The 26,851-nt window shown below is 42.9% G+C and overlaps 1 long non-coding RNA gene and 1 pseudogene across 1 annotated transcript in view; one reads left to right on the forward strand and one right to left on the reverse strand.

Annotated features, from left to right (window-relative positions):
- Positions 1–26,851, reverse strand: part of LOC141129174 (uncharacterized) — a 244,465-nt gene that overhangs the window by 170,701 nt on the left and 46,913 nt on the right. The window lies entirely within an intron of this gene.
- LOC141130809 (U2 spliceosomal RNA) lies at positions 8,861–8,970 on the forward strand (annotated as a pseudogene).

Below are 26,851 nucleotides of genomic sequence, written 5' to 3' on the forward strand. Positions count from 1 at the left end.
TATATACATATATATATATATATATATATATATATATATATATATACATATATACAGTATATATACAGTATATATATATATATATGTATGGTGGTATTGAGGTGGCTAATGTGCATTATAAATGGAAGCACTGAGAGACATTTGATGGTTATGAACTTTTAACCTGCAGTATTCATGGAAATGGAAAATATGATTGCAGAGTAAAACATCTGAAAGGCATTCCTCAGTATCATTAAAATGCAAAGAACGTACAAAAATATGTCTACCAAACGTACAGGCTCTAAAAGTGGATATATATGGGAATTAATCGTCCATGTTCTCAAGGATCTTTAAACTGGTTTTGTATGGTGTGTGCTAACTGTGTCAACAGACAAGTGTTTGTGTCACCAGGGATTTGGTGAAATAGAAAGTTTCTCTGGTTTGCTATTTATATCTAGGGATACATTTCTGAGTGGAGATACCCATCACAGGCTAGAATAGTGGGAGTGCCCTATGTGCCCTGAATAGTGAATGTAACCTAATAAGTGAAACAATTCAAGAGTTGTATTGTTCTTTCTAAATGATCAAATCCCTGTGGGTATATAAAACTAAAGTGTTATAAAAATCTTAAAATTAGAACTGAAGGCAGATATTAAAGACCTGTATTTAATCCATTTATACCGTTTAGTCATTAAAAATTAAATTAGCACACTTAAAACTCACACATCAATATTATCAGAGATGCTCCTACTGCTGGTTTAAAAGTCCATTAAACAAGGGTTACATGAAATTCAATAAACAGCATAAACAGATTATAAAATGTATGTAAAATCAGTCAATATTATCCAAGTTATAGGCCTTTGTAATATAAAGGATCTACTGTATCAGTTATATTCCTGCAAACAAAACAGTAGTGTACAGTATAATGGAATTGGCGCTATAAATCAATAGTTTGCCTACAGTTTATAAGTTCCTGGACAGAATCATGATCCACTAGGGTCCAGTAATCCATTGTCAAACAGTGGGATTGCTTTTAATTTATGGCATCAATTTGGTTATACAGTATTGATCTTTTATTGGGATACTACTGATATGTCTTTTATATTATAACATTGTGCCCACTTGGATAATGTTCACGATTTTAAAAGGACTTTTTAAGAGTTTATTATTTATTTATTGGCAATTATATAGTCAATGGCAAACACAGCATGTTATAAGACAACCAGCTATACACATAGTAGAGACTGCATATTTTAGCATTTGCCAGTCATTCCTGACTACCCCTTCTTTCCAAAATCCGCAGCCAAAGCAGATATTCCCATGTGATTCTGATTTAAAATTCCAGCTGGTGTGCAGAGGTTGATGGGGATAATATATAATGGTAAATTACAGGTAACTACTGAACATACAGCATAGTTTAAAATAATTGTAGCAGTCTTTAAATTGATATATACTGGATGGATATACCGTATAAATGTACATTGTAATTCCCTGGAACCAGCTTAGTTTCAAATAGTAGGGATAAGCTAGGGAAACAAAATATTTGTGCCGCATCTTTTATTAAATCAGTCTATTTAGTGTTTATGGTGACTCTCCTTTAAGAAAACCTTGGATCTAAAACCCTCTTCTGTGATATCCATAATGTAACTCTCTAGGAAGATACAAAGTTAACAAGTAGCATCCATCAAATCAATAATCTGTGTCAGTAAAAGCTAAGAGGAAATAGCAGGTGGTAGCAAGGCAAATCCTTTTTGCATCATTTGGAGGATAAATGTACTGGTTGTTTCAGAGCGCACAATTGAATCAGGATGACAAATATAGCTGGCCCCTGTGTTGGTGTTTGCAGAATTCACAAATCATCTCCAGGGTCAATAAATCCAATCACCCACTAAGACAACAGGTAATACATAGCTGTTACATAATGTTTAGTCCCTGGAAGCAAAATAGTCGGCCCCAGAAGTTTTAAAGAAATATCACTGATCTAAACATAATGGTGCAACTCAGTGACGCAAGAAATCTCATCATAAAACTGGCCACACCCAGCACAATTTTGAGCCCAGTTTGCCACCTATGCGAATTGGATGCAGGTTTCTCCGCAACCAATAAATAGAGTCCACCTGTGTGTAATTTAATCGCAGTATAAGTACAGCTGTTCTGTGAAGCCCTCAGAGGTTTGTTAGAGAACCTTAGTTAACAAACAGCATCATGAAAGCCAAGGAACACACCAGACAGATCACGGATAAAGTTGTGGAGAAGTTTAAAGCAGGGCTAGGTTCTAAGAAAATTTCCCAAGCTTTGAACATCTCACGGAGCACTGTTCAATCCATCATCCGAAAATGTAAAGAGTATGGCACAACTGCAAACCTACCAAGACATGGCCGTCCACCTAAACTGACAGGCTGGAAAAGGAGAGCATGAATCAGAGAACCAGCAAAGAGGCCCATGGTAACTCTGGAGGCTGCAGAGATCCACAGCTCAGGTGGGAGAATCTGTCCACAGGACCACTGTTAGTTGTGCACGCCATAAATCTGGCCTTTATGGAGGAGTGTCAAGAAGAAAGCCATTGTTGAAAGCCATAAGAAGTCACGTTTGCAGTTTGCGAAAAGCCATGTGGGGGACACAGCAAACATATGGTAGAAGGTGCTTTGGTCAGATGAGACCAAAATTTAACTTTTTGGCCTAAAAGCAAAACGCTACGTGTGGCGGAAAACTAACACTGCACATCACCCTGAACACACCATCCCCACCATGAAACATGGTGGTGGCAGCATCATGTTGTGGGAATGCTTTTCTTCAGCAGGGACAGGGAAGCTGGTCAGAGTTAATGGGAATATGGATGGAGCTAAACACAGGGCAATCTTAGAAGAAAGCCTGTTAGAGTCTGCAAAAGACTTGAGACTAGGGAAGAGGTTCACCTTCTAGCAGGACAACGACCCTAAACATACAGCCAGAGCTACAATGGAATGGTTTAGATCAAAGCATATTGATGTATTAGAATGACCCAGTCAAAGTCCAGACCTAAATCCAATTGAGAATCTGTGGCAAGACTTGAAAATTGCTGTTCACAGATGCTCTCCAGCCAATCTGACAGAGCTTGAGCTATTTTGCAAAGAAGAATGGGCAAAAATGTCACTCTGTAGATGTCCAAAGCTAGTAGAGACATCCCCAAAAAGACATGCAGCTGTAATTGCAGCGAAAAGTGGTTCTACAAAGTATTGACTCAGGGGGGCTGAATATAAATGCACGCCACACTTTTCAGATATTTATTTGTAAAAAATGTTGAAAACCATTCATCATTTTCCTTTCACTTCACTATTATGTGCCACTTTGCGTTGGTCTATCACATAAAATCCCAATAAAATACATTTAAGTTTTTGGTTGTAACATGACAAACTGTGGAAAATTTCAAGGGGTATGAATACTTTTTCAAGGCACCATACATTAGTAGTCAGTGTAGTGGCCCCTTACATTGGTGATCAGGGGAAAAATGCCTTCTTACATTGGTGGTAAGTGTAGACTCTTAGATTAGTGGTCAATAGAAGAAGGACCCAGTTACGCTGGTAATGAATGGGAAGATTGCCCACCTTGCATACGTTCAAAAGCCCTCCAAGTTCCTGCAGATATGCACAGATTGCAGGCCATTCTGATAGAAAAAGTTGTCAAAGCGATGTTTTTGACAAAGGTCAAGCCGGTAGTTTGCCTCCACACGGGCTGTATGATTGCGCAATTGACCGTCAACCTGGTGCCACTCCCCCTCATGGCCGAGTTTACCCTTTGTCGGTCTTGGAGGATAAAGCCATGGAGGAGTATGTTGCAGACGCACTTTCTCTGGGTTTCATCTGCAAATCCTCATCTCCTGCTGGTGCTGGTTTCTTCTTTGTGAAGAAGAGGAGCGGTGAACTGAGACCTTGTATTGATTATAGGGGTCTCAATCGTTTCACGATTAAGAATGCCTACCCAATCCGTTGATTACAGAGTTATTTGACCGCCTCAAGGGAGCAACGGTTTTCACTAAGCTTGATCTGAGAGGGGCTTACAATCTCGTGAGGATTAAGGAAGGTGGCGAGTGGAAAACTGCGTTTAATACCAGAACAGGCCATTATGAGTATCTCCTAATGCATTTTGGCCTTTGTAACGCCCCAGCAGTTTTCCAGGAATTTATTAACAATGTCCTCTGAGTTATGTGTGGTGGTTTATCTCGATGATATCCTCATATTTTCCAAGCCCCTGCAGAGCCACCACACAGATGTCTGTCGTGTACTTCAGAAATTAAGAGAGAACAACCTCTATTATAAACTGGAGGATTTGGAGGATAAAGCCATGGAGGAGTATGTTGCAGACGCACTTTCTCTGGGTTTCATCTGCAAATCCTCATCTCCTGCTGGTGCTGGTTTCTTCTTTGTGAAGAAGAGGAGCGGTGAACTGAGACCTTGTATTGATTATAGGGGTCTCAATCGTTTCACGATTAAGAATGCCTACCCAATCCGTTGATTACAGAGTTATTTGACCGCCTCAAGGGAGCAACGGTTTTCACTAAGCTTGATCTGAGAGGGGCTTACAATCTCGTGAGGATTAAGGAAGGTGGCGAGTGGAAAACTGCGTTTAATACCAGAACAGGCCATTATGAGTATCTCCTAATGCATTTTGGCCTTTGTAACGCCCCAGCAGTTTTCCAGGAATTTATTAACGATGTCCTCTGAGTTATGTGTGGTGGTTTATCTCGATGATATCCTCATATTTTCCAAGCCCCTGCAGAGCCACCACACAGATGTCTGTCGTGTACTTCAGAAATTAAGAGAGAACAACCTCTATTATAAACTGGAGAAGTGTGAGTTCCATCGGGAACAGGTTAAATTCCTGGGCTATGTCATTTCCACTGCTGGTTTTTCGATGGACCCAGAGAAACCTTCGGCAGTCCTACAGTGGCCTCGACCCGTGGGGTTACGTCCTCTAAAGCGTTTCCTGGGTTTTGCTAACTATCAGACGTTTATTCGTAACTGCTCGTCTCTGGTCAAGCCCCTGACCGATATGACCAGAAAGAATGGTAACCTACAGAGTTGGTCTCCGGAGTCCATTAAGGCCTTTGAAAGTCTCAAGGCTGCCTTTGTTTCTGCTCCTGTGTTGGCACATCCTGATCCTACATTACCTTTTATCCTTGAGGTTGATGCTTCCGAGACTGTTGTTGGCGCCCTTCTGTCTCAACGTCCTACCTCTGAGAGTGCTATGCATCCTTGTGGCTACTTTTCCAAGAAATTGTCACCTGCCGAGTGCAATTACGAGATTGGAGACAGGGAGCTGTTGGCAATCATTTAGCCCTGAAAGAATGGAGATATCTCCTCGAAGGTACCACTGTGCCGGTTCTCATTCTTACTGATCATAAGAATCTCACATTCTTGTCTGAGGCTAAACGCCTCTCTCCCAGAAGGGCGCGATGGGCTCTTTCTTGTCAAGTTTCAATTACATTGTCTCATTCTTACCCGGTACTAAGAATGTAAGGGGTGATGCCTTGTCACGACAATCTTCCTCCACTTCCAAGTTGGAGTCGGTTCCGGTTCCTATGACTCCTCCTGATCGTATTCTGGCTATGGCTCGCACCAGTCTTCTCCTTTGGGTGACAAAATTCTTGCTGCTCAGGTCGATGCTCCTCCTGAGAAACCTTGTGACCGCTGCTTTGTCCCAGAGTGTCTCCATACTGCTGTGCTCCAGACTTACCATTCTCCCAAGGCAGCTGGCCACCCTGGTAAGAATCAACTCGTTTGGGCCATTTCCCAACAATTCTGGTGGCCTAGCCTACGGTCTGATGTAACTGCCTTCACAACTGCCTGTTCCGTGTGTGCTCAGAGTAAGATTCCACAACACCTTCCAGTGGGCCTCCTACAACCCATACCCAATGGAGAGAGGCCCTGGACCCACCTGTCTATGGATTTCATTGTGGAGTTGCCCAACTCCCAAGGCAACACAGTTATCCTTATGGTGGTTGCCCGGTTCTCAAAGATGTGTCATTGTATTCCACTTAAGAAGTTGCCCACTTCTAAGGAACTGGCTTCCATTTTTGCTCCGGAGATCTTTCGCTTACATGGTCTACCCAAGGTGATTGTTTTCGGACAGGGGTAGTCAGTTTGTGTCCCGGTTCTGGCGAGCCTTTTGTGCACAGCTGGGAATTCAGCTTGCTTTCTCCTCTGCATATCACCCGCAGTCTAATGGGGCCGCAGAACGAGCCAATCAGTCCTTGGAGTAATTCCTACATTGCTATATTTCTGACCATCACAACAACTGGTCAGACCTATTAACTTGGGCAGAGTTTGCTCACAACAGTGCCTTGAATTCTGCTTGCCGAGTGTCTCCGTTTATGGCGATTATGGTTTCCAACCTTCTATGTTGCCTGACTCGTTTGTTCCACAGAGTATTCCTGCGCTAGAGGAGCATCTCCGTGGTCTTTGTTCCACTTGGGCACAAGTCCAGGAGGCTTTGCGTCATGCTAATGATAGGTACAGACTCCATGCTGACCGCAGACGCCTGCTTGCGCCTTCTTACCAGGTATAGGACAGAGTCTGGCTGTCATCTCGCAACCTCTGACTTCATGTTCCTTCACTGAAGTTTGCACCTCGGTTTATTGGGCCTTTCCATATCCTTCGCAGGATTAACCCAGTGGCTTATGCGTTGGAACTTCCTCCTAGTATGTGCATCTCAAATGTGTTTCATGTCTCCTTATTGAAACCCTTGGTCTGCAGCCGCTTTATCACCTCGGTGCCACGTCCTCACCCTATACAGGTTGAGAACCATGAGGAGTATGAGGTACAATCCATTGTTGACTCCTGTAGGTTCCGTGGGCGCATACAGTACCTGGTGCATTGGAAGGGGTACGGTCCGGGGGAACGCTAATGGGTCTCATCCTCGGACGTACATGCTCCTGCCCTCCTCCGTGATTTCCATAGACGTTTTCCCCTCAAGCCCAGTGATCCTCCTCCTCTGAGGGGGTCGTTGAGGAGGGGGGTACTGTCAGGGCTGGCTCAGCCCTTCCTTCTCTGAGCTGGCCGCTCAGTTGTCAGCTAATTGCCAGCTCTCATCTCTCTCCACAGTTAACCAGCTGTTGTGGATCTGCTCGTCAGTCCCGCCTACTTAAAGATTTCCAGCTCACTTCATTCCTGCCTTTGCCTTGGTCACATCACAAGAAACCATCTCCTGCATTCCTGTTTAAAGACTGGCTTTGCTGACATCCCTTCTGGCTCCTTATCCTGCTTGCTGTTCCTCTACTTGGATCCCTGACTTCTGGCCTGGCTGATTACCCGATCTGGTTACTGAACTCTGGCCTGGTTGACTACCCGATCCGTTTAGTGGACTCTGGCTATGCTTTGACTACGCTTACTCTATTTACCTTTTTATTTTTATTAATAAACAAGTGTGATTTTACTGTACTTCTGTCTCGGTCTGGTTCATGGTTTCTGAAACATAGATATCGTTTAATGGACCAGCATTTGGGCATACCTGTGGGGACTTAGAAAATAAAAAAACTCCCATTTCTGCTAGCAATTTTGTTTTTCTGTGGACACTGCCCGCAGTGTATGCACCACTGGCCAAAGAGAGATGATGCAGGATCAGAAGATGAAGTGGAGATGATGGTATATGTGTACATTTTATCACAAGGTGCACTGCCCAGTCACTTTACAGTTCTTTTTTCAAAGGGGGAGGAAAGTGAAAGGAAGCTTTATATCGGTGGTCGGCAACCGGTGGTCTGCGAACTATTAGTGGTCCGCAAGAAAAATTTAGTGGTCCAAGGAGAAACTTGCACATTATTTGTAACTTTCATGTTTGTTATACTGTTTCATTATATTCTGATACGTCTTTGTTTCACTGACACAGGATCGCTGACAATTTTTGCCTTATTACGTTGCATCAAATTCACATTCCACGAACTACGATAATCGCACTGACAATATTATTTATTGTTTTTTTTTATCTAGGCCCCCAGGGGCGCTTTTGTTGTCGGGTTCTCGTCCGATTGTTTCGTTTGTTGAAGCGAATTGTCGTCTGTTAACGCTATACTGGTGTTTATTCCTCACAATGTTCTTTTTTAGGTAAGTGGTCAGTGATTGTTATTTTTATTTTAACTGTGCACAGTGTGATATTTAATTGCATTGAAGAGCTTGAGTTTACTGTTAACTGTTATTTCTTATTTGGTTTTAGATTAAGATCCAATAAACCCACAATGAGTAAGAAAAAGCAGCCAAGCACAATGAAACTTCTATGATCATTATTATATAAATGTTTTAACCTAAAAAAAAATCATGTTAGTGGTCTGCGGGATTTAAAATTGTGAGTTTAGTGTTCGCTGAGATCTGCATGGTTGGTGACCACTGCTTTATACTCAAAAATAAATATGAGATTTTCTTAAAAATTCAGCTTCACATATCTCTGGATTTACTAATCATTTTACCATGAGGTTTTAAAAGAAGGCAAGTTCTACATTTTCCTTAAAATGCTCAGGTTAAAGTGGGAGTCCAGTGACCAATCTTTTTTTTTTTTTTTTTAGGTCATTGAGACACTTTGCTAACCCCAAAATAGAACTCACAGTTTGGGTGTAATATTTTCACCTCTGTCTGTTTTCGTACTGAAGAATAACTTAAAAAATGTGATGCTGGCTGTTTCCATCTTGCTTGTGGGCATGTGAATCCCACAAGCATTGATTTCCTGGATGTGGTGAATGCTGTTCATTCACAGCTTGTTCACATGCATGATCATTGTTCCCGCACTGAATCTTGGGAAGCCTGACACTAAGCTCCCAGGAGACAGTGTGGCGCCTGGGAAAGGCAATAAACACGCCTACTCCCATGGGAGGAGAGACAGGAAGTGCCACAATAAAGTACAATATAAAGGTAATTACATCGCTTCTCGGCCTTTTGGCTAAGATCAAGTGTAGTATCTGTTCTTATCTGTTGCCAGAGGAGGCGATGTTGTACCGACCATAGAGGGAAGGGCACATGCAAATCCGATGGTGTAATTGGACCTGGACAGACGGTTGAGGGACAGTCATCACCTGTTGCCCATGGGGGCTTCAATGGGCCTACCCAACCTGTCTAGAAAGGACTTCCTGGTGAGGATGGGTGCTGCACATGGGTCTGGCCGGAGGGTCGGGTCCCTGGCCTTCTGGCCTAGATTGGGGTAGCTCTAGCTACGGACAGTTATTCGGGAAAGAACGCTTACTCCCTTCTTGAGGGGGGGAGTGGTTAGTACTTCCCGAATGTAATTAGGAGGGAGTGACGGGAGCGACGGTGGAGCCTGATGGCAAGGGCTCTCACCAAGCTTCCTGACCTTCATTCCTTTCTGCCTGTGGTGGGGGCTGCTGTGGTCTGGGCTGTGGGTCAGGGTTGAACTTGAAAGCCTATGGAGTAGTGCCCCTGGAGTGGCAGTCCAGGGGTGCCATAAAATCACTGTGAGTGGCAGTCACTTTGATTTGAGGCACCACGGTCACTGCACCATAACACGCTTTTTTTGCACCTGCCTCTTGGGCCGGGCCTTTTGGCTAGGACCAGAGGAATTTTTTATTCCTGGCCGGAGGGCCTGGTCATTGTTTTACACAATGGCCACTTCTTTCACTCTCCTCTTCACTATCCCTTACCCCACTTTTTATTTATTTTGAAACCTATGTCTGTTTGTCACGTCTTGTTTTTTCACCTTTTGCACTTATGATTAGTAAGGATGCGGGTCCTCGGCCCAGCCCTGAACGTCTTGGGAAGGGGTGGACATGGCCTTTTGGCTTAGTTCGCCCTCTCTCATGGGGTCTCCCTTCGGGGGAGCCCCACCTAGTACTTGGGTGGGTCCTGTTTTGGCAGGCCCTCCAGAGAACGGGGTCTGTCTGGTTTCGGCCGGATGGACCACAGTAAGTACCTTTGTCCCCGTCTGGAGCCTAACACCCCGGGGGATCAGGGAATTGGCACGTCTTGTGTACCCGTGGCACTTTTTTGTGAGCACTCTTTATGTGTGTGCACATTTTTTATGCACCGGGTGAAGTTTTTGGGGTGTGTTTTGAACGCCATAGGCTTTCAATAAAAAAAATAAAAATAAAAATAAAGGTAATTACAGCGATAAAAATTTTTTTCGTGTGGCATTTGAACATCTATGCAATTAACTGAAGGGGGTAAGATTAAGTTAAAAATTTGAGTGGAACCCCGCTTTAATTTGCCTTTGTGGTCGGTTTATGTATAATAGTGCCTAGAAACTCCAGAGGGATGGGATTGCTCATATGTATAATGCTAGTTAGAGATAAAAGTAATCCCAAGAAGTCATACTACCAGGGGTTTATAAATCTTAACAGAAGGGCAACATGGAGCATACAACCAGAAAAAAAGACATTTTCTTCTGTATTATTTTCCATTTCTAAGCAAAGAATAAATGTAATCATACCATATTCACGTTTCCTAAATGATCCATATAGTTTAAAATAGCTCCTTAGCTATTGAAATAGACCGTCTTGCTGGCTGGATACACTATCAAGAAAAAAAAGTCTTCACTAGAATACAAATAAATATGTGCCTCTAAATCTTTTTGGGAAAACAATTATCTGTATTGTTATTGAAATATGCATTACAATAAGAATGGATCTTGTTTCTAAATCCCAAACTATATCACAACTAGGTTATAAAAAATGAGTCGTATCCAGGGACAGCAACAAAAAGACTGAAATAGCTGTCTTATGTGTGGACTGTCCTCTGAGTAAAGAACTTTAACCCTTTCATGACTAAGCCTATTTTTGAAATTTGGTGTTTACAATTTAAAATCCGTATTTTTTGCTAGAAAAATACTTAGAACGCCCCAAACGTTATGACCCCGATCCTTCCTTTGCACTTTAAAGTATTCAGATCGCCGAAAACAGCGATTCTGAATAAGTGTGTATTTTTTTTAAACCGGCGCCATTGGCAGCCCAGTCAACGGGTACTGACATCATGACGTCGCTTCCGCATTTACAATTAGAAGGCTGGAACAAAGCTGCCCACAGCTTCGTTCCAGCCCGCCCCCAGCTGCCGGAGGCAGCCAATTGGTCATCAGGCCCAGTCATCGAGCCCGGTAAGAGCGGTGGGAGGCGGGGACGTTCCCTCCTGCTGCTCAGGTATAACAGCTGAGAGGCTTTTAGCCACATCGGTTGTTATACCAGGAAAGCCGATCGCCCGCTGTAAAAAAAGGTACCGGGATGATGCCTGCAGCTGCGGGCATCATCCTGGTATAACCCCAGAAAGCCGAGTACGCACAATTGCGTACGCTCCGCGGGAAGCGGTTAAAGTGTATTAATATCCAAACTTTTTTTTTTAGTTTTGGATAGAATTTAGAACACCTGACAACCTTTTACCAGAGAGGAAGTGAGGGAAAATCTGCAACAGGGAAAAAGGCTATGGATGTTTGTATATATGTTAGAAGGCCAGTGTGCTGGCCTGAATTTATGGGAGGAGCCCGGAGGGTATTTAAGCTGACCACTTCCCCTTCCTCTTTGTCAGTTTCAGTGCACGATACTACATGTCACTGTGCTGACTCTTCCCAGCTTACCTTGTGTTCATAAGTCTGTGCGTTCGATTACAAGTGGGTTGCGGCGTCTTCGTCGGCGGTTCTCGCTTGCTGTTGCAGGTAGGGTTCAAACCTTTTTGTTCATATGCAATGTTACCATTGGATATGTTTCCTATACCTGCAAACTTAGATTTGCAGGCTCGCTCTGCCTTGCTTGTCATCCTATCCACAAACATACGATTCGTTTGTAGATCCAAGCCTCTGAGCCATTGTCGGTTGTTCTCTGATATCACTCGATACAGGCTTCATTTTCTCATAGGATTCACTGTCTATGGGGTTGCCGTCTCATCCATTTGGAGATCAGCATGTATTATTTGCATGGGTTCTGTGTCTGATTGAGGTGGTAATTAGACCCACATGGGGCCTTGTCTGCACTTTGATTAGCCTGGGGGGGTGGGTGGTTGGTATGTGTTCGGTTTTAGAAGTAAGGTGTGGTATACAAGCTGCAACTGATTTGTATTGGATGCACTTCATACATCTTACAACCGATTTGTATCAGTGCCATCTCTTTACAACCGATTCATATTGCATACCTGCTACAATCCGATTCAAACCTAGTCGCATCGGCAGCACAACGGTTCGCATCGGATGCATCCCGCTCACTGATTCTTATTAGTCCCTGTTGTACCCCACAAATGGTTCGTTGTTTATGTAATTTTCTACTGACCGTTTTGTATTGCTTTCATGTCATACGAATCACAGTTGGATTCAAGCCTAGTCGCTTCGGCGGCACAACGGTTTGCATCGGTCTTATCCTGCACACCAATTTGTAGTGGTTCTTACCACACCCTACGATTCATTATTTATTTTTTGTCCGATTCACATCACCTCAGCAGCTACATGCATCACAGTCCACTCCGAACCTAGTCGCACAAGCGGCACAACGGTTCGCGTCACGAGTATCCCACACACCAATACGTAACAGTCCCTATAACAAATCTACGATTCGTTACGTATGCCACTTCGCAGTTCCTTCCTACATATACAATTTCTGCTATCCTTTTCTTTTTCGCCTATCAGTAGGTGACCTTTCTTGCAATCGCTGCAAGCTATGCATCTCATCATAACTCCTTACAATCGCTGCAAAACATGCATATCAGCATATACCCATTTGCAATCGCTGCAACATGCATCTCAGTATAAACTCCTTGCAATCATTGCAAGATCACGCATCTCAACATTTACCCATTTGCAATCGCTGCAAAAAACATGCATCTCAGTATAATCTCCTTGCAATCATTGCAAGATCACGCATCTCAACATTTACCCATTTTTGCAATTGCTGCAACATGCATCTCAGTATAAACTCCTTGCAATCGCTGCAAAAAACACGCATCTCAGCATATACCCATTTTGCAATCTCTGCAAAACATGCATCTCAGTACAAACTCCTTGCAATCGCTGCAAATACATGCATCTCAGCATATACCCATTTTGCAATCACTGCAAGAACACGCATCTCATCATAACTCCTTGCAATCGCTGCAAGACACGCATCTCATCATAACTCCTTGCAATCGCTGCAAAACACGCATCTCGTCATAACTCCTTGCATTTGCTGCAAAAAACACGCATCTCGGCATATACCCATTTTGCAATCTCTGTAAAATATGCATCTCAGTACAAACTCCTTGCAATTGCTACAAATACACGCATCTTACCATTTACCCGTATACAATCACTGCAAAACATGCATCTTAGTATAAACTCCTTGCAATTGCTGCAAATACACGCATCTTAGTGTTTACCCACTTGCAATCGCTACAAAACACGCATCTCAGCATTTACCCATTTTTGCAATCACTGCAAAACACGCATCTCAGTATATACTCCTTGCAATCGCTACAAAACACGCATCTCAGCATTTACCCATTTTTGCAATCACTGCAAAACACGCATCTCAGTATATACTCCTTGCAATCGCTGCAGAAACACGCATCTCAGCATATACCCATTTGCAATCGCTTCAAAAACACGCATCTCAGCATATACCCATTTGCAATCGCTGCAAACACGCATCTCAGCATATACCCATTTGCAATCGCTGCAAACATGCATCTCAACATATACTCCTTGCAATCCCTGCAAGCACACTCAGTGGTGCTCATACAGCCCACTTCATTTTTTTAGTGGCACTTAATCGGTCACTCGTCTCCAGTGGCATTCATACGAGCCACTCATCGTTTTCGTCTATCTTTTCTCCCTCAGGTCAGTCGAGTTCAGGTTCCATCCTGTACCAGGTTGGACGTTATTTCCCAGGTAAAAAAAAAAAAAAAAAAATATGTTTGCATCTTCACCAGGGCCAGTCGCATACAAGGGGGACACATAAAAAAAAAAAAAGTAAAGAAATCTTGTTGCACTCATGTCACCCCTACTGCAGGTGTTCCCGGTCGACCGAGTTTCGATCATAACCAGGACCTCGCTACTAGAGCGTCAGTCAGGGCCTAGTTCATGGGCTTTTCTATCACATCATTCTGCAGCACCCTTTCACTATACCGTTACTTCACATACATCATTGGACGTGATCTCCATGCGTTAGTTCTGTCACATATGTCTATACATGACACTCTGTTTTCGAAGGGCGACCCTTCACCTCGCAGACAAGGTCGCTTAACAGTAGACTTGCTGGCAGTGCAAGTGTTAGCAGGCCGAGCACACGTCACCCCCTACAGACCGCAACATTCCTACGTAGGCCATACCAGACTTCTACTTCTCACCCCAGTACGCCCTGGGGTTCTGGTCTTCAGGTTTGTGCTTGCCACAGACAGGCACCCGAGCTATCGGTTATCTGGCCAGTCACCTCCTGGCCCACCTCGGTCGCCATGCACTCTTCTGAGTTTTCTAAATTTCCACTCAACATAAGTTCTGCACAACAGAACTCTGTCAGCTCCTGTCTATGCCTATCATTCCTTTTTCTGTACTTCTTCCTTTTTCCTCCTCTCTGAGTTTTCTCTTTACCACTCCGCTCTCTATCCTTTGGCTATGACTCCTCTTAAATATGAGCACCCAGCCCCCTTTTTGTCTTCTGGCAGCAAGGACTTCACACCCGCCCCTCTGTTACCCCCCCAAGTGGCTCAGAGCGCAGCTGCCTGCAGTCCCTCAGGGGACGGAACATCCCCAAACTCATAGCTGAGTCGCAGGGATATTCCCTTTCCTGCTAACGGCCAGGAAGGCAAAGCTTTTCAGGCTCCTCTTCCCGCCTCCAGCTGCAGCTGGGCCCAACGGGCATCCCTACAATCCATCCACGGGGCCCAGCTGCACTCTTTGGTCTCCCCCTTAGTTGCAACAGTTCGGACGTCCAGACCAGAGTCACACCTTTGAAAGTTCGCCCATCCATGGCCCTCCCGGACCTGGTCATGGTCCCGATGACAGCTTCTCCTTCTGCAGGTACACCAGGCTCTGCACCTATCGTCCTCCCCATTCATCTTGTCCTGACCAGCATCAGGGAGGATATATTGGAGGGCAAAGACGTCAATTGGCATCCCTGCTCATCTCAGTCCATGACTTAGCTGACAACAAATCATACGCCTGGGGGGATGTCTCAGTGGTTGTCAAGTCGAGAGACCCCAGCCTCAGTTGTAAGCTGTCAGCCACTGAGTTCGCCCTGGCCTTCGGGATGTTCAGAGATGTACTTTGTTCAGCCACCCTCAGCAGGAGGGAGGAGCGGGACTTATACCTTCATGCAGTGACAGATCTTGCTTACAAATATGGAGGTTTTGCCGTCTAGGACCATCGGTCATTTTCAGCCAAAGCAGCAGCGAGACTTGGCCTGTTCCAGATAAGCTCTGACTGGAGCCTCACAGTCACGGAACTCTTTTGTCGCCACTTCGCTCACAAAGCTGACGGTTGCGCCCAATCCCTCACTTGAACCTGTCACACCAGGCCCAGTGTCACAGGGTTATCCATTATCCGGACGATTTTCTGCTTATCGAACACCTAGACATACCCCCCTGGTAGATCTAGACAAGCTAAGAGAGGTCTTCAACAATCTCAATGAACATAGTGGAAGGCCCAACACATTTCATAAGTTTCTCAGGCATCGTCCTGGATACGCACGCCATGCAGCCTAGCCTGCCTTCTGACAAATTAGCTTGTGTTAGGTTGGTCATTCAAGAGTTTACCCGGTCACAGGAATGTACTAAAAGACAGCTGCAGTCCTTGATAGGGATGCTCAATTTCGCTATGAGAACAATTCCTAAGGGGCGGTCATTCATCTCAAGGCTCTTAGTCTTTCTTGCCCGAGTGCAGGACTCGACCAAGTCCTCAGACTAGACCCAGCAGCAATAGCAGACTTGGCTATGTGGGATGAGTTCCTCTTCAACTGGAACGACATATCAATGTTTTTCCCTCAGTATCAGCTCAGTCGCCCCAGGTAGTCACAGATGCTGCAGCCTCCACTGGCTTTGCTGCAATTTTTGGCCATCACTTGTTTGCCAGACCTTGGCCCCCGGAAATCTGCCTGATTCCTGGTTTCCCTCGATCTTCGTCATTGTTCGAGCTGTACCCCATCGTGGCAGCAGCCCAAGTCTGCGGCCACACGTGGACAGATCAGACAGAGCTCTTCACCACAGACAACCAGGTTACAGCTGACATCATTAATAAGGGTAGATCCAAGTCGCTCCCCGTCATGTCCTTCCTGCGCAGTCTGCTGCAATTGTCACTACATCACCAAATTTAACAGTTACTGTAAGCATATCCCTGGCAAGTGCAATACCGCAGCCGATGTACTGTCCCGCTCCAATTTTGTCTCATTCTTCCAGCAGGAACCCGGAGCCGACCCATCATCCACTCCTTTCCCACCTTGGTCTCAACTAAGAATGGATTGAAGCCACACCTTGCCAATGCAACCTGGCTCATCAACCACTCACTGTCTAGCAACACACTAAAGGCTTATCCCACGGCCTGGAACACCTACCGTAGGTTCCTTGCCACTTGTCCCGGAACTAGGTAGATGACGTCACTCATGTCCTAGCCTTTATATCTTATTGCCACACACAGCTGGCTCTCCCTCATACCCCTATCAGGCTGTACCTGGCCGGTATCCAAGCCACTATGTCCTTTATCTTATGGAAAATGCAACAAACCGGACCCGGAGTGGATATAAACTTCTTTCGAACCAGCAACACCTGGTGCCCAGCAACGATCTTTTGACCGTCTGCTCTTTCACCTACCCAGCCAGCCAGTCTCCAGCCTGTTACTGCCTTTTCAGGTCAACCCCCTGAGTGGAAATCAGTTTATTAAACATGTTTGGGTCCTACTGGTCAACTTAGGCCTAGACCCTGGGCGGTATTCTGGATATTCCTTTGGATCGGCGCAGCCTCAGCCACATCTCAGCACGGAGTACCAGACCATGTGACCAAGAAGCTAGGCAGGTGAAAGTCTGCCTGCTTTACCAGATATATATTCCCTCAAGATGGCCCTTTCTCCAAGCTCACTCAATGAGGTTAGAGGCAATAATGATACTTCCCTACCTGGTTGTTTTTGGCCCCTTTTCTTGCCATACCTACCAGACGACCAAAAGCCACACCTCAGGTCCATTTATGTTGTGAGTCTTGTCGCGTGTTTATGTGATCCATATTTGTCTCGGTCTTAGGGCCACAACCATAAGTTAGAAGGCCAGTGTGCTGGCCTGAATTTATGGGAGGAGCCCGGAGGGTATTTAAGCTGACCACTTCCCCTTCCTCTTTGTCAGTTTCAGTGCACGATACCCTCCCTCCCATTCCCCTTTTTACAGCACTTCTCAGCAAATTCTCCTCCACAATCATCCATTACTTATCTTGGGTATGGCCCCTTTTCTTGCCATACCTACCAGACGACCAAAAGCCACACCTCAGGTCTATTTATGTTGTGAGTCTTGTCGCGTGTTTATGTGATCCATATTTGTCTCGGTCTTAGGGCCACGACCATAAATATATATATATATATATATATATATATATATATATATATATATATATATATATATATACAGTGTCTCACAAAAGTGAGTTCACCCCTCACATTTTTGTAAATATTTTATTATATCTTTTCATGTGACAACACTGAAGAAATGACACTTTGCTACAATGTAAAGTAGTGTGTGTACAGCTTGTATAACTCAACATGATATTATATCATGATGCCCATTTTCATTATGATGTGAGAGTTCTGAGAGCCTAAAGTTATTGTGGAATTATTCCATATGAGGACCTGTATGAACTTTGGCCAATCTGTTTATTCCCACAATGAGTCATCTCATCATCCTGCAGGGTCAAGACAGAGCCAGTTTTCTGTATACCTCATGAACTTGCATCCTAATTGCACCTATTTTGAACACTTGATTGATTAATTGATTGATTTTTTGATTTTGCAATCATCCCATTATTTTTTTTATTTTATTTATTTGATAGTTATTGTCATCGTATATGTCATTTTTCACTATGTGTGAATAGATTTGAATGCGCGAGGTCACTTTTTTCAAATATTTCATTGAAGTGCAATGTGAACACTTTTAAGTTTTGCCGCTATCTTTTTAAGACATCTCCACACATACAATTTTTTATGTCATCTTTTATGTATTTATGTATACATATTTTTCACTATTACTCACTTATAGCGCGGACACTTTCACTTTGCCATGAGGTGCCATGTTGAACTTCCAGTGACCAGTATGAGAGAGTGAGAGTGATAACACCAAATTTAACACACCTGCTCCCTATTCACACTTGAGACCCTGTAACACTAATGAGTCACATGACACCGGGAAAATTGCTAATTGGGCCCAATTTGGACATTTTCATATAGGGGTGTACTCACTTTTGTTGCCAGTGGTTTAGACATTAAGGGCTGTGTGTTGAGTTACTTTGAGGGGACAGCAAATTTACACTGTTATACAAGCTGTACACTCACTACTTTACATTGTAGAAAAGTGTAATTTCTTCAGTGTTGTCACATGAAAAGAGGGGTGTACTCACTTTTGTGAGATACTGTGTAGATACAATGGGGACGGAAAGTATTCAGACCCCATTCAGCCATTTGCTAAAATCATTTAAGTTAATTTTTTCATCATTAATGTACACACAGCACCCCATATTGACAGAAAAACACAGAATTGTTGATATTTTTGCAGATTTATTAAAAAAGAAAAACTGAAATATCACATGGTCCTAAGTATTCAGACCCTTTGCTGTGACACTCATATATTTAACTCAGGTGCTGTCCATTTCTTCTGATCATCCTTGAGATGGTTCTGCACCTTCAATTGAGTCCAGCTGTGTTTGATTATACTGATTGGACTTGATTAGGAAAGCCACACACCTGTCTATATAAGACCTTACAGCTCACAGTGCATGTCAGAGCAAATGAGAATCATGAGGTCAAAGGAACTGAAGAGCTCAGAGACAGAATTGTGGGAAGGCACAGATCTGGCCAAGGTTACAAAAACATTTCTGCTGCACTTAAGGTTCCTAAGAGCACAGTGGCCTCCATAATCCTTAAATGGAAGACGTTTGGTTGGGACGACCAGAACCCTTCCTAGAGCTGGCTGTCTGGTCAAACTGAGCTATTGGGGGAGAAGAGCCTTGGTGAGAGAGGTAAAGAAGAACCCAAAGATCACTGTGGCTGAGCTCCAGAGATGCAGTCAGGAGATGGGAGAAAGTTGTAGAAAGTCAACCACCACTGCAGCCCTCCATCAGTCTGGGCTTTATGGCAGATTGGCCCGACGGAAGCCTCTCCTCAGTGCAAGACACATGAAAGCCCGCATGGAGTTTGCTAAAAAAACACCTGAAGGACTCCAAGATGGTGAGAAATAAGATTCTTTGGTCTGATGAGACCAAGATAGAACTTTTTGGCCTTAATTCTAAGCGGTATGTGTGGAGAAAACCAGGCACTGCTCATCACCTGTCCAATACAGTCCCAACAGTGAAGCATGGTGGTGGCAGCATCATGTTGTGGGGGTGTTTTTCAGCTGCAGGGACAGGACAACTGGGTGCAATCGAGGGAAAGATGAATGCAGCCAAGTACAGGGATATCCTGGACGAAAAACTTCTCCAGAGTGCTCAGGACCTCAGACTGGGCCAAAGATTTACCTTCCAACAAGACAATGACCTTAAGCACACAGCTAAAATAATGAAGGAGTGGCTTCACAACAACTCCGTGACTGTTCTTGAATGACCCAGCCAGAGCCCTGACTTAACCCCAATTGAACATCTCTGGAGAGACCTAAAAATGGCTGCCCACCAACGTTTACCATCCAACCTGACAGAACTGGAGAGGATCTGCAAGGAGGAATGGCAGAGGATCCCCAAATCCAGGTGTGAAAAACTTGTTGCATCTTTCCCAAAAAGACTCATGGCTGTATTAGATCAAAAGGGTGCTTCTACTAAATACTGAGCAAAGGGTATGAATAATTAGGACCATGTGATATTTCAGTTTTTCTTTTTTAATAAATCTGCAAAAATGTCAACAATTTTTTGTGTTTTTCTGTTAATATGGGGTGCTGTGAGTACATTAATGAGGGAAAAAAAAATAACTTAAATGATTTTAGCAAATGGCTGCAATATAACAAAGAGTGAAAATCTGAATACTTTCCGGTCCCCACTGTGTATGTGTGTTTGTATATATATATATATATATATATATATATATATATATATATATATATATATATATCCATTGCAGTGTTCTTTGCCTTAATGATCAGTAATTTTTTACGACTGTGCTGCAGCCATGTGAATGAGGCCTTAATGAGTGAGTTTGTGATTCAAACAGGTTAGTCAAGTGGCACCATGCTTGCTAATCATGTCACTTCCTGTTTGTATGTTCTTTTATACTGTATGTGTCTAACAATTAGGAATTATCAAAACCCTTGGAAGTCTATGAAAAACATACAGTAACTATTAAAAAGGCTGTGCCTTCAGAATCTGCGTCAGTGTTACCCTTTTCAGGTTCTAAGAGAACCTTTTACTGCTCATTTTCTAAAACAAGGCTCAGTTTAAAATACAATCATTAGCTATTGAAATAGACTGACTTGATTGGGAGCATTGTATGGAAACAAGTCTTCATTAAAACAAAAAGACAATCATTCATTCAAGGCTTTCCAGTAAAGCATTTCCCTGCATTGTTATTATAATATCTATCACCATAACAAAAGGATATTGTTCCAAGATTTCAAATACATAATAACTAGGATAAAATGTGTTGTATTAAAGACTATCTATGACATATTATATATTCATATATTCCACATTATATTTCAGTTATTTCTAGCCTACGCGTATTAATCTGAACAATCTTGAAGTTTGTAAACTTACTTTGTGAAGAGCCTTACACATTTACTTCCTTTGATTTTTTGACTTATTCACTACCTCCGTGAGTAGGCACTGCTGTGGCACACATTTCACAGAGCCTGCTTTCTGGACCTTAGAGGTGTTGAGAGGAGAGGTTTCAGGAGGCGGAGTCAGTACAGGGATCTCTGCTTGCAGGTAGAGAGGTAACATGGGATATGTTGTCCTTACAAGTTGAAAGTAAACAGCAGAGGACAGGCTGCAAAGTATGCAGGAAATCTAGGAGGTTGTGGAAAGAGATGGCCAGCAGACAGGCAGAACTTAAAGTGGATGGGAATTTTTCAAATAAGTTTATACTGTATTGTCAAAAATACCTATTGTTTGTTTTGTTATTACAATGCTAATGTTAAAAATGTAAAGTGTGTGCTGTGACCATAGAACTATTTTAGGTAAGTAGTGATTGGAAAGCTTTTTGGCCTATTTAACCAGTATATGGCAATCTTAATACCAAAGTCAATTGAGTTTATTCTTTAACCCCTTCACGTCTAAGGGTAAAACAAATCTAAATAACTAAGCACAATTTTGCAACTTTGACATGTGTTAGTAAAACTGTACATATTGTCAAAACTACTTATGCCGCGTACACACAAACAAAATTTCCGACAGAGTCTGATGGGAGCTTTTCATTGTATATTCCGACCGTGTGTATGCCCCATCAGACTTTTTCAGTCGAAAATTCAGACGGACTTAGATAGAGAACATGTTCTATATTTTTCCAATGGAACAAATTACTATCGGAAAAACCGCTCGTCTGTATTCTGTTCCGACGCACCAAAAACGACGCATGCTCTGAAGCAAATACGAGACGGAAGCTATTGGCTACTGGCTATTGAACTTCCGTTTTCTAGTGCCGTCATATGTGTTGTACGTCACCACATTCTAGACGGTCGGACTTTGGTGTGATCGTGTGTATGCAAGACAGCTTGAGCGGAATTCCGTCTAAACTCCATCGGAAAAACCTTCAGAGCTTATTCCGACGGCAAAACTGGTCGTGTGTACAGGGCATTAGTGTATCCAGGTGGATTATACCTTGTTCCTTTTTACACACTTTAGTTTGTTTACAGTCCTTCTCTTGCAAGAAGAGGATGATAAAATGTATCTTTCTCTTCATTCAGAAGAGGAAGTAAACACAAGGGCGGGCTCACAGTGACTGATCACTTTTTTTTTTTATTGAAAGCCTATGGCATGCATAACACACCCAAAAAACTTCACCGGTACAGACTGATCACTGTAATAGCCAATTAGAGGCTATCACGGCGATCAGGTGACCTGGAACCGACAGTCCCTGGTCCTGGTCATTAGTACGAGACCCAGGGCTCTTGGTGAGAGTACAGTCTCTGTGCTAGGGGCATATTGTGTGGCGCAGTCCCAGCACAAAGGGAGATATGCATATATGCGGCCCCACAGGAAAAAACACACTTTGGAGAGGCCACATATATGTGTGCGGTTGGCAGGAAGGGTTTAAACTAGCTCATTGTTTTACTTATTTCAAATGGCACATGATTTTTCTATGCTTGATAATGATCTTTTTCTTTTCTTCAGAAGGTGTTTGGAAAAACCTGGGAATGGAATTATTTTGTTCTAGTTATCTTTACATGAGCTTAAGTATGCAGCTCTGGACCAATAATCTAAGGTCCCCATATATGTGTGATTTCAAAAGGTTAAACAGATATGAAGGTATATTATATTTAATAGTTTTAACCTTTTTTCCCCAATACTTCAGTTGCTCTTTGGTTTCTGGCCTAGGCCAAAATTACGTCATACATCCCAGGAGTTTTTATTGGCATTTTTTTCTTTCATCTGGAGGAGGGAGGATGGGCTTCCTCAGCTAATCTCCCCCTCCTGCCTGCATGCCTGAGCTAAGGGAAAATAGATTCCAGGAAGTAAATGCTACAAGAATCATCTGCCCTGCCTCAAGATGGCTGCAGCTAGAGATGCTAGGGGCTGTTTTTCAAAGTGATTTCTCTGCAATATAATTTAGGCCCAGGCCTAAAGCTGTGTAAGGGGCCCAGAAATGTCTAATGGCTGCCCTGAATATAAAGCATGGAGACATGAATGGATGGGTGATTTTGCTTTGAATATTAAAAAATAATTAAATATTGTTTTCGGTTTGTGGTGCTCAGATAAAATTTAGTTATTTTTTAACAAGATGTATGACATCAAAATGATCCACACAGACAACAATGAGGCACCATCAAAGAAGCATTTAACTGAACCTGGTGTGGTAAGTTTGTATCATTCTACACAGTTTTTGTGCAGTGATTAGCCTGGTGTCACAATTCACAGTCTATGCTTTTCTTTTTAGGAAACTGTATGTGTGTACAGTGGAACCTCTGATTACGAGCATAATCCATTCCAGGAGTATGCTCGTAATCCAAAGTACTCGCATATCAAAGTGAGTTTTCCCATTGAAGTCAACGAAATGAAAATAATTAGTTCCGCATTGACTTCAATGGGATGCAATACCGCATGCGGCCAGAGGTGGGGGGGTGCCAGAGAACCTCGGAAATGGACGAAAAGGCTCGAGGACACTTTGGCGGATCTCGGCAAACCTCGGAAAGATTTGCTGAGGTCAGACGTGCTGTACTCGGGCCTTTCCGTGCATTGCCGAACGTGACGTTCGGAAATGCTCGGCTTCGGCACCCCCCCACCTCAGGCCAAAAGTGGTACTACACACCACTTTGACGTGAATTGTGCTAGTTTTGCAAGACAACACTCGCAAACCGAGTTACGATTTTTAAAAATACAGTGCTCATATTGCGAAACGCTCATTAACCGCGTTACTCGCAGTTCGAGGTTCCACTGTATGTATATATTTGTGTGTGTGATTGTGTGTTTGTTTGACAAAAAGGTATAATCATTCAATATCAAATCATTACCATGCTAATGCACTACTGAATAAAGCCAAGTGCCACCTAAAATGTATTTTGTTTTGGATAGAGCAGGAATGAGTTACATAGTAGGTGAGGTCGAAAAAAGACACAAGTCCATCAAGTCCAACCTATGTGTGTGATTATATGTCAGTACTACATTGTACATCCCTGTATGTTGTGGTCGTTCAGGTGCTTGTCTAATAGTTTCTTGAAACTATTGATGCCCTCTGCTGAGACCACCGCCTGTGGAAGGGAATTCCACATCCTTGCCGCTCCTACAGTAAAGAACCCTCTACGTAGTTTAAGGTTAAACCTCTTTTCTTCTAATTTTAATGTGTGGCCATGAGTATTGTTAAACTCCCTTCCGTAAAAAGTTTTATCCCTATTGTGGGGTCACCGGTATGGTATTTGTATATTGAAATCATATCCCCTCTCAAGCGTCTCTTCTCCAGAGAGAATAAGTTCAGTCCTTGCAACCTTTCCTCATAACGAATATCCTCCAGACCCTTTATTAGCTTTGTTGCCCTTCTTTGTACTCGCTCCATTTCCAGTACATCCTTCCTGAGGACTGGTGCCCAGAACTGGACAGCATACTCTAGGTGTGGCTGGAGTCTTGTAGAGTGGGAGAATTATCATTTTATCTCTGGAGTTGATCCCCTTTTTAATGCATGCCAATATTCTGTTTGCTTTGTTAGCAGCAGCTTGGCATTGCATGCCATTGCTAAGCCTATCATCTACTAGGACCCCCCAGGTCCTTTTCCAACCAAGATTCCCCCAGAGGTTCTCCCCCCCAGTGTATAGATTGCATTTATATTTTTGCCACCCAAATTAATTATTTTACAATTTTCTTACACACACAAGTCCCTGTTCTGCCTCTTGTGCTTGCGATCGCTCGTGGCCGGCGGTCATTGCCACCGCCGGTCACGAGCATCGGCACCCCCCGCTGTGCAGCTGGAGTGTGCCTGCTATCCCGCTTAAAGGGACCGATGTATAGCTAGGACGGTTCGCGGGATTGTGCCAACCTGCAGCAGTATAATGACGGCGGCTGGTCGGCAAGTGGTTAAGCATGAACATCCATAGGAGAGATATGTTAAGATGGGCACTCGCCGACTTGCAGGTGTGATGATGTCACGTGGTTACACACCCCTACATCCAGTTTAAAGAGTTGCATGGCCCTTTAAAGGATCGGTACACCTGAGGAAGTCATGTGACTGTGACGACCCACATTGGGCGGGTAGCTGACAGCTGAAACCAGAAGTGATGCGGGAGCCGCGGGCCTGCTGTTTCTTATATGCTATTCATGCCTTTATTTGGTGTAAGTCCATTCTATTTTTAATAAAATTGGTTTTAAGAATCTTGGTACACTATGGGGATCCCTTTTGCTTTATGAGGAAGGAATCGCTATCTTTTAAAGGGCCATGCACCTACTTAAACTGACTTTGGTGTATAGTCTCTAAAATGGAAATTGAAGGAGAAAATTTAATTGTGAACATAACCAAGCAGGATTTACAACAAGCCCTGAGTGGGGCAGGTGCCACTGTGCAGGTCCACTACAAAAGGTGAGCGCATAGGTGAACGGTGTTGGGATTCACAGCGCATATCATTTTGTTGGCTCGCCAGAGGTGGAAGGTCAGAAGAATTTAATTATTTGGACACTGAGAACTTTGATTTACATTTCAAATGTTTAATGACTATCGTGGTAGTATTGTATAATAAGTCAGTTGATGTTTGTTTTTATATATATATATAGTTTTTTTTTTTATATATATATATATATATATATATATATATATATATATATATATATATATATATATATATATATATATATATATATATATATATATATATATATATATATATATATATATATATATATATTGAACCTCATTTGCCATGTAGTTGCCCACCCCATTAATTTGTTCAGATCTTTTTGCAAGGTTTCCACATCCTGTGGAGAAGTTATTGCCCTGCTTAGCTTAGTATTGTCCGCAAATACAGAGATTGAACTGTTTACCCCATCCTCCAGGTCGTTATAGCCTCTGTTTGGTTTTTATTGCCATTTTCCTACTGGTGAGATTCCCCCTCAGCTTTGGTCACGATATGTGGATAAGAAGAGATTTTAAATAACTTCTACTGGGGATACAGCCAATTAACTAAACATTTGTAAAGATTGGAAGAGTTAAAATTTTTTTTAAATATTTTTTTGCTGTCCATCCACTCTTGCGCTTGTGGCAATGACCCAACTCTTACCTCCTTCCCCCAATTCTTGCATGGTCATAAAAATGGCTGAAGTCAGACTTTATAAAAGAAGGAACATCTAATAGAAAAGTGGGATATTATTCTGAAATAACATAAGAAGCAGTCTATTATTTTCAGTCAACACTGTTCTCTCTATTTCTTGTATGAATATCATTGGTATGCACAGTTATTACCAGTCATCATTGCTTTCTCCAGTCTTTGTAATAGAAGATCAATCCAGTATCTGACAACACAACACACATCTTTTTTTCACTCCATTACTTTAATTGAAACCAAGGCTTTCAGAGCAATATAGGGAAAACTTTGTGGCAACATAGGAACTGTACATCTTTTTCCAGGTCTGACTTAATACAGATTCATTTTTTCCCACATGAGCCTGTCTATTAGAGACATACTGTCCTGATCCAATGCTAAGCTAGCCATATCCATACATGGACATAGTGCAAAAAAAAGGCATGATAACTAAGCACTGGGGGAAATATTAGCTGCAGGCAATTATGAGACCTTTGCCCCCTCCTTGCTTTTAGGTTTAGATACAGTTTAAGTGGTGTTGGGATTATAAACCATGGCTCATTCTCGGAGCCTGTAAGTTCCTCTGTTTTTTTATAAAATAATAATAATAAAAAATATATATATATATAAATATATATATGTAGCGCTGGTATTTTCAATACAGACGCTATAAGTAAAAATTTAGTTGTCTGAGGCTGTAGTTTAACTCAGACTGCGTTTATTATAAATTCTGGTTCTGTTTCAGCTTGGCTGGTTGTGTGGATTTCCCCTTGGCCTAGAGATGGCGCTCTATTATTTGGGCCAAGGTTGGAAATTGCAACAAACTGGGTGTATTGAGTGCCTACTTGG

Source organism: Aquarana catesbeiana, linkage group LG02, assembly GCF_042186555.1.
Source record: "Aquarana catesbeiana isolate 2022-GZ linkage group LG02, ASM4218655v1, whole genome shotgun sequence".
NCBI classification, from domain to species: domain Eukaryota; kingdom Metazoa; phylum Chordata; class Amphibia; order Anura; family Ranidae; genus Aquarana; species Aquarana catesbeiana.